The sequence below is a fragment of the Dermochelys coriacea genome, chromosome 6 (assembly GCF_009764565.3).
Source record: "Dermochelys coriacea isolate rDerCor1 chromosome 6, rDerCor1.pri.v4, whole genome shotgun sequence".
In the NCBI taxonomy this organism is placed as follows: Eukaryota; Metazoa; Chordata; order Testudines; family Dermochelyidae; genus Dermochelys; species Dermochelys coriacea.
In genome coordinates this window covers 25,312,460-25,325,680 of record NC_050073.1, presented here as the reverse complement: position 1 = coordinate 25,325,680, position 13,221 = coordinate 25,312,460, and the positions used below count along the sequence as shown (strand labels likewise).

Here is a 13,221-nt window from a genome sequence, read left to right as displayed (position 1 = left end):
AGTTCTCACGTTGGATGAGCCGCTGGGACCAGTCGCAAGTTGCAACCCCCTCAACCCTACCCGTGGCTCCCAGCCGCTGCAGCCCGCCTCGCCTCGCCTCGCCTCGCGGCTCCCAGTCCGCGAGCCCAGCAGCAACCACCCCGCTCCCCGCCTCCAGGTTCCCAGCCTCCAGGACCAGCAACCCCCGGCTCCCAGGACAGGGGGAAGCACGTGCACGCCGGGGCCAGGCTCCGCCCGTGGCCGCGGGGCGGGGCCGTGCCGGGAGACCGGCCCCGCCCCCTCTGCCGGCGCCGCCACGTACCTTCTCGCCTCAACCCTGCTTGAAACCGGCTCTGCCTGCCGCGCAGCCTAACCCGCGGCCCGGCGGCCGGCCAATCAGCACCCTACGCGATGACCAGACGCGGGTCAGGCCCCGCCAATCGGCGCTGCCCCGGAGGCGGGAGCTATCGCTATAGGAACCGGAGCGGGGGCCGCTGGCGGGTTGGTGCTGAGGGTGCCGGCGGAGCGTTGTGGTCGCGCTGCCGGGAGCGGCTGCGGAGCCCTGCCCGAGAGGTCTCTGCGCTGGGTCCTGCCCCTGGGGACCAGAGCGAGAGGCAGGTGAGAGCCCCGAGCCTGGGCGCGGGAAGGAAGCGGGTGGGGTAGGGGGCTCTCGGCTAGGTCCTCCCGCCTCTAGGCAGCCAGGTCCCGGGTGACCAGCCCCCACGCGAGGTTTCCCCACCCTCGGGTTAGCAGCGTCTCTTGCCCAGCGAGATGACTGGGGGAGCCGCAGGGTTTAGAAGAAGACGCCGCAGCTGTGGTGTGTCCAAATGATGCCTAAGGATGGGACTGCGAGACTCTCCATGGGGACTTGGGGGATCTGAATGCCAGGGCAGGAGAAGGCGGGGGGAGAACAGGGGCTGGCTGGGGCAAAAGGAAATTTAGGTTGAAGCTCAGTTAAACGTAGCGAGGTGCGCCCCTGTGGGGCGCAGGCTTCCCTAGGAAGGCAGTGCCAGCCCCAGCCCTGGGGGGAAAGGGCTGCAGAACTGGGACGGAGCAGTCCTGCATTGGCAGGTGCAGCGGGCTAATGTGGCTCGTGTTGATTTCATTTAGGGGATTCGCTGAAAAACTCCTTTTTCCTCTCCTCCTACACGTTGAGGATAAGGGCTAATAGCGCTTTTAAAAAAACTAAAAACAACCCCCCCCCCCCAAAATCCTGTAGCTCTGGTGTGCTATCAGAGATCTGAAATAAAATATAGGTGCTTATCTTGTTACCTGTTGCTACAGTACACACTAACTACCCTGCATGGTCAAACTCCTGCTTTACAGTATAGATTTGCACAGTTGACTCTACCCTATGAGCAGAAAACGTTTTATTGAAAATGCTTACATATGTTATCGTTGTCAGTATGTAACAAACTCACTTATCCAAAATAGCCTGGAGAGATGAGAGAATTTTTAGTACATGTCAGAGAATGTGACTTTTCTGGGTAGCAGGGAAATTTTAGATAACTCCCATTCTTTGGGACTGATCCCTTAAGTTTTTTTTATGCAAGATAAATAGTCGTTACTCATCTATGCAATCCCCATTGAAGAAGAAGTGGGTCTGAAGAAATGACACTTGAGCAACCCCTGGTTGTATGTGTAAGCAGAGCTAGTTTTAACATAGTGGCAGGATGGTTGCTTACCCTACAGCAGATGACTGTTGATTGACGGTTTATCGTGCAATCACAGTGTGGGCTGTGGTTTTGCAGTTCTTCTAAGAAACAAAAAATCCCCAAAGCTGCTGCTCTTAAAAATACTACAATTTTATAGCGTAATGGTCCAAACCACTACAGCTTACAATCGTGCTACTGGTGTTGTGGGCAGATAAGGTAAATAGTGCACGTCTAACCAAGTATGCAAAGGAAATATTACAGAAGAAAAAGTTTAATCTTGTCTGTGAAAATGTCAGTTTCTTTCCAAACTTTCACAAGAACACAACTGTATGGCTTTCAGAACAGTTGGGTGTGTGACACATTTCAGTGTGGGTGGATTGGGGTTCACATTGGCACTACCTGTGATGTAAATATTATTTGTGGGAAAGATAGCATCCAGTATTTTCAAGCTCAAAACATCATAGTAGCTAAGAAATTGTTCCAGTTTACCACTGAATGAGATGACATGAAGGTGGTTTACTTGAAAAAAAATAAATAAATAAATGATCAAAATGGTCCTACTGTGGCCTTGATGCTGCAGCTATTCTGGCCCAGATCCCCGGCCCAGACAAGCAGGGGGAAGACTCTTACTCCCAAGGATATATAGCAGTGGATGAACCATTCCTTAAGGCTTACTCAGGCCCAATTTCTGGAATAGTTCTTATGGCCATTACACAATACTCCACAAAGGGTGAGGAGAAAATCCACACGCTCCACTCCACCCCATCCGGTAGGTTACCACACAGGGAACTTGTACACAGCAAGGTACCACACAGGCAGTGCACTTATTATGCAACAGAACTGACCTAGTTCTACAGGACAGAATCTCTGAATTTAGAGTAAGGGCTAGATTTGCCCATTTGTATGTGAAATGTCTTTGGAATCTAAAGTAATTCAGAATTATTATGAAAATAAAGTATATAAACACCCAAACCTATGTTTAAACAATATAATAATCACAGAAACCAACAAAAGCAAGGAAACACAAAATTAAGGATTGCATTCTCCCCCTTTGGTCTCTACATAACTTTCACTAACATTGAGCATTATGCATGCAATTTGTGTCTAATTTATTTACTTAATGGAGGGTTTGATTAAAAAGCAGTTTTAACATCCAGTACAAAAGCAATCGGTATAAATTTGTTAATTGTGGCTTGATGTTGTTATGTGGATTGTTAGGTAATCTTTACCTTGGCACAAGAAATTATGTACAAAAACAAAATCTAGGCTCTTAGTCATTTAAAATAAGATTTCTTTAAGGGGAGACTTCAACAAAGTTGATTGTAGTGTTTCTGAATGTAAAAATTGGCTAATATAAAATAAGAAAGGAGTTATAATAAACCATTTAGGTTTTTTAGACATTCTAGACCTCAGATACATCTATACAACGCCAGTGCAATCATTGTAGTTGTACAGGTAAAAGGGAAACATTTGGCTCACTATCACAAACGTATTTTACATATCGCAGATGTGAAAATATTGACCTTATTTCTAGCAATATGCTGACTAAACAAATGCTTTAAGAAAGAAAGATACGGTAGTTCATTGCTAACTTAAAAGCCCTTCTATCAGGGTTGCCATAAATTGAACTTCTGTACATCAAAGTTGTTTGCCTAGTGATGTCTTGTACTTCTATCTTTTTTTTATTTAATTTGCTCAGTAGCCAAAATAAATATCACAGAAGCTCTTGTAATATACAAGATATTATGTATATTATATTAGTATAATATGGAGAGATGAGATATAGTATAATATGTATAATATACATACTACAGAATCTACCTCCCTATATGTACTATTGGGAAACAGTCTGGCTCTGGAACTGCTTGCGTATAGCCAAAGTTACTGTAGAGCATTTAGTGCCATATCCTGCTCCTATTGAAGTTGATGACAAAACTCACATTAACTTGAGAGGGACCAGGATTTGGCTCTTACAATGTATGATTTAAAGGTCACTTGAAGAATTAAACAATTTTTATCACATTAGAACAGTGTCAACTATAATCAAGTCCAGATGTTTTTCTGCATAATAAATAGCAGTTTAGTAAACAGGCTCATGTATTTTATGACTATATGTATAGTGCTGTCAACGTATGTTGTGCTTTACAAACAGAACAAGGCATGTTCTTTCTGCTGAATATCTGAGAAGAGTTAGCCACCCTGGAGAACAAGTTGAAAGGATGAATCAGCTTTGGACAGCAGCCATGGGGAGGGGAAGGAAGGACGGATAAGAAGATGCAGTGAAACTGTGGGAGATGGCAAAGCAAAAAACATAAAAAGCAAGAAAAGGAAACATATGGGGGAAAATTATAGTGCTACCTTTGCATTTATTATTTATTAAGAATAGTTTTAATATTAAAAATTACCTTACAAAGTGCTCCATGAAGGTAGATAAGAGAGGGTTGCTGCTCCAGAGAACGTATAATTTAAATGGAACATGGGCACACCGTGGTGTTGCCACCTCACTTGTAACTTTTAGACCAGTGGTTAGAGCACTCCCCGGGATGTGGGAGACACTGGCTTCAATTCCCCCATCTACCTGATGGGAATAAAGAGTTGAACGTAGGTCTCCTACCTCTCAGGACAGTGCCCTAACCACTGGGCTCTGGGATATTTTGGGTCCCTCTGATGCTATTGCACTTTGGGTAAGTAAATAGTCACTGGAGCAGGGGAAATGGATCCAGGGTCTCTCCCAATAAGTGTCCCTAGTCCCCAGGCTATCGTGATTCTCACTTTCTCTGGCCCAATGACCATGTAAGCATTTATCCAAAATGGATCAGCTTCAACAGGAGAGATTAAGCTAAACTTGCATCAGATATCCTAGAGGTTAGGACACTCTCCTGAGAGCTGGAAGACCCATGTTCAAATCCTTTCTTCCCACCAGGCAGAAGGAGGAATTGAACCTTGGTCTCTCACATGCCAGGTGCATATACTAACCCCTGGGCTAAAAGTTAAAAAGGAGGAATCACTGGTGTTGACATCTCCTCTTCTGACCAGTTTGTTTGGGCCCTGATCCAGTAGACATGCTCAGAGCACACCTACCAATTTGGGCCCCAGAGGCAAGATAGGTGGGGAGACTGCCTATCTTCACCTAGTTTGAGGATCTCACTGTGGCTTAGTTGTGAGATATGGTGCACCTATGCCCAATAGCAGAAATGTATATGCTTAGGGGACTTTGATAGTGAAAACATAGGTGCCAAGGGATTTTAGGCAGCTACAGGTCTAGTGAGCAGCTGAGCAGGGGTTTTGAGAATCTCAGGGGTTCTTAAATTTGGGTTGAAGTACCTTAAGTGAGGAGTTAGGTGCCTAAGTCCTTTTATGGATCTGGGCCTAAGTGACTTGCCCAAAACTACAGAAGAGGTCTTTTTAATAACTGAGATTAATGCTTAGGAGTTCTTAGCTTACCGGTCCTGAATTTAAAAGACCCTTGGGTAGATCTACTACCTATCTGTCAAATCTCTCTCTTGGCTTTTATATGCATTATTTCATCAGATAATGCTCATCTCCAAAGTACAGTAATAAAGTAGGAAATCATAGCTTGATTCTGGATATAACCAAGATGGCTGGCATCACTAATCGTGTGCTTTATTACTTCCACATCAGATGAAGCAGTTAGGGGTCAGATTTTCTAGTGTAGAAATCTATTTGTGTATCCCATATTAAGACTGCATCTATGTGCACATTTACTAGGATTGCAAAGACAATTTGGCAAATGTTGCCCATACAAACTGCCGGTTAGGATGCTTTGCTAGTCCATTCCATGCCTGGCTATTCAGCTGTCAAGTTTACACATGTTGCCATCATTGTGTACACAGATAGTTATGTAATTGATTTTCTGTCTACACTGGTCATAAATTTGACAGGCTTGTACATGTTCTTTTTAAACCATAGACAATTATATGATTTCTAGTTAAGTGAAGAATGAGGATCAAAACTAACTGCTTTTTACTCTGTGTAACATACTTAGGGCACGTTTTCACAAGCAACGTTAAAGCGCTGCAGCGCTTTAATGTCCCTGTGTAGTCATGGCACCAGCGCTGAGAGAGAGCGCGCTGTAAGGCCCCCCCACAAGGGGAGTAGCTGCCAGTGCTGGTGCACTGTCTACACTGCCACTTTACAGCGCTGAAACTTGCAGCACTCGGGGGGTGTTTTTTCACACCCCTGAGAGAGAAAATTGCAGCACTGTAAAGTGGCAGTGTAGACAAGGCCTTAGTTTCCAACAGGTATATGCAAATCCACTGGATGAAATGAGACTTGACCAAAAGTTGGTGATTATCTCTTATGTCCCCTTCTAGTAACAGGCCTAGATACAAAGATGATACAAGTCCGAACAGTGAACAGCAAAAATGAAAATAGACAAGCTCAGATTTGTGTACTAAACAAGAATGTGCTGTAGGATATCACTGAGTATAATGGGGGTATAATTCCTTAAAGGTAATTAAAGATTTATTTCTAAGATTGTCCCCTACAACTTGGTGATTGGAGGTTATTCAGACTCATTTCTGATTGTCACGCAATTTTCTTTATTCATTGATCTCTCTCAGCTGGTGGAGATCTGTATATTTGGGACAAAAGGTCCACAACACTAGGTTATGTTAGTGTAATTATATCCATTTTGTTCATTTTATTGCCTACATATTTAACTTTTTTTTTTAAAAAAAAAGATGCACTGTATATTATCTACACCATGACATTTTACTCAAGACATTAACATTTTCTTGAGGTCCTTTCTAGTCCTATGATTCTGTGAAGTGTAGCTCTCGCTCCTTTTGCCTAATACCTTTACTCAATGTCAAAGGTTTCCATCAGCCTGTTTACCTCTTTTGTTAAGTGTTACGCAGTAGAGTTGTTTCAGTGACTCACAGTAGAGACTGTCCAACTCTAAAGACTGAGTCATAATTTAGTCACCTATTCTTGCATGCACAATTTGATAAATGTAATTTCATGCCAAGATGAGTCTGAATCTGGTGACTGACTTTTGATCAGGTTAAAAATATTTGCTATTTTAGTAATTACATTTGATTAATATTTTAAATGTTCAACAGTTTGTGTAAGCAGTTGGATTCCCTCTAACTACTCCTGGAAACCTGTGATCTAGAAACCGCTTGCTGCCAATATCAGAGGGCCCCAGGATTGCATAGAGTTTTATAGGGATCCCCTGTGTCGGATATGTGAATAAGAGTGGCATTTGGGGTCTCTATGATGACCAGTGGGCTACTGGTTCTCAGAAATCGTAAAATGAATGAATGGATAAATATTTTAGGAATTGTATCTGTACTGAAAATTATGTTCTTAAGGCAGGTAACCTGGAGATGACATGTCTCAGGTTCCCTTCAAGCATGAGGTAACGGACACTTCACTCTATCTGGTCATGTATGTATTGGGCATTGTATGTCACACTGGATGCCTGTTTACCTACTGAGCCAAATGCTAATCAAGAGACTGTGAAACTGTGAAGAGAGAAAACTTACAGGAGAAATAAAAAGAAGTAGGGATATCCTGTTTATGAGTAAAGACAGTAGATTGCTGAGGAATATCTGGGGGTACAGAGGTACATCCTGGATCCTTCACTGAGAAGGCAAGCTAACAGCGTGTTTGTCTTGTGAAAGGAGGGTCACAGCCAAGCCTGGTTGTAAAATGCTGGAAGGACTTTGGGTGAATATTGCTCTATAAGACAGAAAAGTATCTAGTTAAGGGAATTTGGGTCCTAGAATGCTTGTTATGATTTTTATTTTCTGTGTGAGCATGTTTCCAATACTTCTACTTGCTATCTTTTGCATCTCTATAGTTTTGCTAAATTAAACTTTTACTCATTTTCACTGTAACTGTGTCTGTGTATTCTGTGGTAAGCAAAGAAGTTATCTTAGGTGTAACTGTAACCTGGGGCCACTGCTCTTTGGAAGCAGCGAATCTGTGAACGCTGTGAGAGTCTAGTGGAACGGGGACTAGACCCTCATAGAGAGATGCTTGGAGGGCTTAAAGTTGGAGTGTGCGTATCGCTAACCTGTAGAAGAGAGAGCGAGCAGGGCCTGTATAGGCCTAGAGGTGAATGCTTGTGTTGCCTCCGGCTGGTGGAGTCAGGGCACTGACCCCTGGCAGGCACAAACAAGGCTTACTATTGCTAAGTTCAGGTGGTAGCGAAGTGACTCAGCACCTGGGTGCTCCCAGGAAACATTACAAAACCCACTGTTAAAACTCAAGTTCTGCAAAGGTTTCAGAGTAGCAGCCGTGTTAGTCTGTATTCGCAAAAAGAAAAGGAGTACTTGTGGCACCTTAGAGACTAACAAATTTATTAGAGCATAAGCTTTCGTGAGCTACAGCTCACTTCATCGGATGCATTTGGTGGAAAAAACAGAGGAGAGATTTATATACACACACACAGAGAACATGAAACAATGGGTTTATCATACACACTGTAAGGAGAGTGATCACTTAAGATAAGCCAACACCAACAGCAGGGGGGGGAAGGAGGAAAACCTTCCATGGTGACAAGCAGGTAGGCTAATTCCAGCAGTTAACAAGAATATCAGAGGAACAGTGGGGGGTGGGGTGGGAGGGAGAAATACCATGGGGAAATAGTTTTACTTTGTGTAATGACTCATCCATTCCCAGTCTCTATTCAAGCCTAAATTAATTGTATCCAGTTTGCAAATTAATTCCAATTCAGCAGTCTCTCGTTGGAGTCTGTTTTTGAAGCTTTTTTGTTGAAGTATAGCCACTCTTAGGTCTGTGATCGAGTGACCAGAGAGATTGAAGTGTTCTCCAACTGGTTTTTGAATGTTATAATTCTTGACGTCTGATTTGTGTCCATTCATTCTTTTACGTAGAGACTGTCCAGTTTGGCCAATGTACATGGCAGAGGGGCATTGCTGGCACATGATGGCATATATCACATTGGTAGATGCGCAGGTGAACGAGCCTCTGATAGTGTGGCTGATGTGATTAGGCCCTATGATGGTATCCCCTGAATAGATATGTGGACAGAGTTGGCAACGGGCTTTGTTGCAAGGATAGGTTCCTGGGTTAGTGGTTCTGTTGCGTGGTGTGTGGTTGCTGGTGAGTATTTGCTTCAGATTGGGGGGCTGTCTGTAAGCAAGGACTGGTCTGTCTCCCAAGATCTGAGAGAGCGATGGCTCATCCTTCAGGATAGGTTGTAGATCCTTGATGATGCGTTGGAGGGGTTTTAGTTGGGGGCTGAAGGTGATGGCTAGTGGCGTTCTGTTGTTTTCTTTGTTGGGCCTGTCCTGTAGTAGGTGACTTCTGGGTACTCTTCTGGCTCTGTCAATCTGTTTCTTCACTTCAGCAGGTGGGTACTGTAGTTGTAGGAATGCATGATAGAGATCTTGTAGGTGTTTGTCTCTGTCTGAGGGGTTGGAGCAAATGCGGTTATATCGTAGCGCTTGGCTGTAGACAATGGATCGAGTGGTATGATCTGGATGAAAGCTAGAGGCATGTAGGTAGGAATAGCGGTCAGTAGGTTTCCGATATAGGGTGGTGTTTATGTGACCATCGCTTATTAGCACCGTAGTGTCCAGGAAGTGGATCTCTTGTGTGGACTGGTCCAGGCTGAGGTTGATGGTGGGATGGAAATTGTTGAAATCATGGTGGAATTCCTCAAGAGCTTCTTTTCCATGGGTCCAGATGATGAAGATGTCATCAATGTAGCGCAAGTAGAGTAGGGGCATTAGGGAACGAGAGCTGAGGAAGCGTTGTTCTAAGTCAGCCATAAAAATGTTGGCATACTGTGGGGCCATGCGGGTACCCATCGCAGTGCCGCTGATTTGAAGGTATACATTGTCACCAAATGTGAAATAGTTATGGGTCAGGACAAAGTCACAAAGTTCTGCCACCAGGTTAGCCGTGACAGTATCGGGGATACTGTTCCTGACGGCTTGTAGTCCATCTTTGTGTGGAATGTTGGTGTAGAGGGCTTCTACATCCATAGTGGCTAGGATGGTGTTTTTAGGAAGATCACCAATGGACTGTAGTTTCCTCAGGAAATCGGTGGTGTCTCGAAGATAGCTGGGAGTGCTGGTAACGAAGGGCCTGAGGAGGGAGTCTACATAGCCAGACAATCCTGCTGTCAGGGTGCCAATGCCTGAGATGATGGGGCGTCCAGGATTTCCAGGTTTATGGATCTTGGGTAGCAGATAGAATACCCCAGGTCCTGGCTCCAGGGGTGTGTCTGTGCGGATTTGTTCTTGTGCTTTTTCAGGGAGTTTCTTGAGCAAATGCTGTAGTTTCTTTTGGTAACTCTCAGTGGGATCAGAGGGTAATGGCTTGTAGAAAGTGGTGTTGGAGAGCTGCCTAGTAGCCTCTTGTTCATACTCTGACCTATTCATGATGACGACAGCACCTCCTTTGTCAGCCTTTTTGATTATGATGTCAGAGTTGTTTCTGAGGCTGTGGATGGCACTGTGTTCTGCATGGCTGAGGTTATGGGGTAAGCGATGCTGCTTTTCCACAATTTCAGCTCGTGCACGTCGGCGGAAGCAGTCTATGTAGAAATCCAGGCTGCTGTTTCGACCTTCAGGAGGAGTCCACCCAGAATCCTTCTTTTTGTAGTGTTGGCAGGAAGGTCTCTGTGGGTTAATATGTTGGTCAGAGGTGTGTTGGAAATATTCCTTGAGTCTGAGACGTCGAAAATAGGATTCTAGGTCACCACAGAACTGTATCATGTTCGTGGGGGTGGAGGGGCAAAAGGAGAGGCCCCGAGATAGGACAGATTCTTCCGCTGGGTTAAGAGTATAGTTGGATAGATTAACAATATTGCTGGGTGGGTTACGGGAACAATTGTTGTGGCCCCTTGTGGCATATAGTAGTTTAGATAGCTTAGTGTCCTTTTTCTTTTGTAGAGAATCAAAGTGTGTTTTGTAAATGGCTTGTCTAGTTTTTGTAAAGTCCAGCCACGAGGAAGTTTGTGTGGAAGGTTGGTTCTTTATGAGAGTATCCAGTTTTGAGAGCTCATTCTTAATCTTTCCCTGTTTGCTGTAGAGGATGTTGATCAGGTGGTTCCGCAGTTTCCTTGAGAGTGTGTTCTGCAAAGTCAGTGGAAATAGATATATAAAAAATTTAAAATATATATAAAATTTCTTGTCCATCCATTTCAGCTTCTCCGTAATTTTAACTCTTCCCCATACCTGCAGGCTTTTCTCCTTAGGCTAAACTATTATACATACTATCCATTGTTGTATGCAGTGTAGCTGTAGCCGTGTTGGTCCCAGGATATTGGAGACAAGGTGGGTGAGGTAATATCTTTTATTGGACCAACTTCTCTCTCACCAACAGAAGTTGGTCTAATAAAAGATGTTATCTCACCCACCTTGTCTCTCTCTAATATCATACTATCGTTGGAATGCTGCAATGCAGGCTCTCTCTCTAAAAGGCAAAAAGATCTGATCCAGTAATTTGTACCTTCTTTTGATAGCCTGGTTTTCAAAGCACTGCATCATGTCAGGTAGATGGGACAGAAAAAGGGAGGATCAGGTCACATTCCAATATCTTATCTGATAATACTTAATCAGAGGGTGGAATTTTCAAGAACATCTAATTTGCTTAGGAAATCAAGTCCCATTGAAAGTCAGTGGGACTTATGCTCCTAAGTTATTTAGCTTCTTTTGAACATCCCACCAAGACTAAATATCATAGTCTAAAAAGAACTATGAAATATTTAAGGTTCTTAGAAGCTGAAAATATTCCACCAAGGGAATAAGGAGTATATTTTTATGAATGCTTTTTACGTTCACAACTTGTACCAACAATATCTGCATCCACAAAATGAACTGCAGATATAAATTTAATTATTGATGTGGCTAACTACCTGATTTGCACTCACAATCTGGTGCAAATACTCAGAACTGCAACTAAAATTCAGTTGTAGGTTGAAAATTTCATGCGCAAATCTTGTGGGCAGAATTTGCACCTGCAAAAGAGGCTGCCCTTTTGAAAATATGAACCCAAATGTTTACTCTTGCATCCTCTCTCCTACACCATGATATCTTAACAGCAAGCAATTCTAAGATACACCAATAGCCTACATTATTGCTCTCCAAAGTATTAGCAAATATTGCCAGTAGAACAAGCAAATAGGACTCCTATTTCCAGATGTCACTATGTCGGGACAGTTCTTTGAAACCTCATTTATTTGTTTTGGTTTGAGTGCAATGCAAATTGGGATAGTAATAGTACCAAACTCATCCATAAAATAGATGTAATAAGCTTCCTGTGTGTATTTATCTATCATTTTACATCTTCAAAGCACTGTACACACCTTTGGGGTAGCAGGGCCAGATTAACACAGGGGCTTTAGGGGCTGCAGCCAGGAACTGGCCAATGGGAGCTGCGGGGGCAGCACTTGTGGGGCTGAGCAGTGCACAGAGACGCACTGTCCCCCTCCCCCCAGGGGCGCGCAGAGACGTGCCAGCAGCCGGCTGCTTCCGGGAGTGGCGTGGGGCCATGGCACGCAGGCAGGCAGCTTGCCTGGAGCCCTGCCACACTGCTGGCCAGGAGCTGCCTGTGGTAAACACCTCCCAGCCCGAGCCTGTACCTTGCACCCCTTCCTAAACCTCAACCCCTTGCCCCAGCCTTGAGCCCCCTCCTTCACCCAAACTCCCTCCCAGAAAAACTAATATAACAGCTGTTCTAAGGTAAGAAGTAGGCTATTTTGAATTAACTTAATCATATTCTACGTGTTTTAAGACTGAAATGTAGCCACAGAACAGCTTTATGTTAATTGAAAGACAAGTTTAGTATAGTGTTAATAGCCTCGATGCCATTGTTGTGATCATCTTGTTTTAAATTAGGAAAGACTTGGGCCCCACAAAATCTAATAGCCTCAGGCCCACAGGAAAGTTAATCTGGCCCTGTGGGATAGATATTAAAATATTCCCATTCCACAAACTATGGGCCAGGTTCTGATCTCAGGTACAATAGTGGAAAGGTAGAGTAATTCCACTAGTTACAGCAGAGTAAATTCAGTGTAGCTGAGAGTAGAATCTGGCTTTGTTTCACTTTCCCTAAAAAGTTAAGGCTAAAATTTACAATTGTCTTTTGATTTTTCATTGCCCAATCTGAGACGCTTAATTTTCAAAGTTGTCAAGCATCTACGCCTCCTGTTAATTTCAAGTTGAAGCTTAGCAGCTATGAAAATTAGGCCAAAACTCTCACGCACAGATACACAAAATCAGAGACCACTGTTGAAAGTGCTGGCCTTAGTGACATGCCCAAGGCTAAATTGAGTCAGTGGCAGAGTAAATTTAAAAAAAAAACTGCACACTTATGGAGAGTGATTTATGGCAATATTAAGTTAGTATTGTTAACATTTATGAAAATGTATGCATTTATGAAAACATCTCAGACCAAACAAAACAATTACCTATATCTTTAAAGGCCCAAATTATTGTAAGCTTTATCATAGAAAACAAGAGTGCAGTTTCTTTAAATGAACAATTTAAAATATTTGCTCTTTTAATCTCCTTAAACACTTTTGGAAAGAAAAGAAACACTTTTGAAAAGATACATCAGATACAAAAGATACATCAGAGTATGC

General features: G+C 43.5%; 1 protein-coding gene across 2 annotated transcripts in view; it reads left to right on the top strand.

The window, feature by feature from the left end:
- Positions 1-265: 265 nt before the first annotated feature.
- Positions 266-13,221, top strand: part of NUCB2 (nucleobindin 2) — a 54,691-nt gene continuing 41,735 nt past the window's right edge. Inside the window, exon 1 of one of the 2 annotated variants that reach the window (XM_038406650.2) lies at positions 266-597. The gene's annotated coding sequence lies outside the window, so the exon portion shown is untranslated. The remainder of the gene's footprint in view (positions 598-13,221) is intronic. The other variant, XM_038406651.2, reaches the window with a different exon arrangement.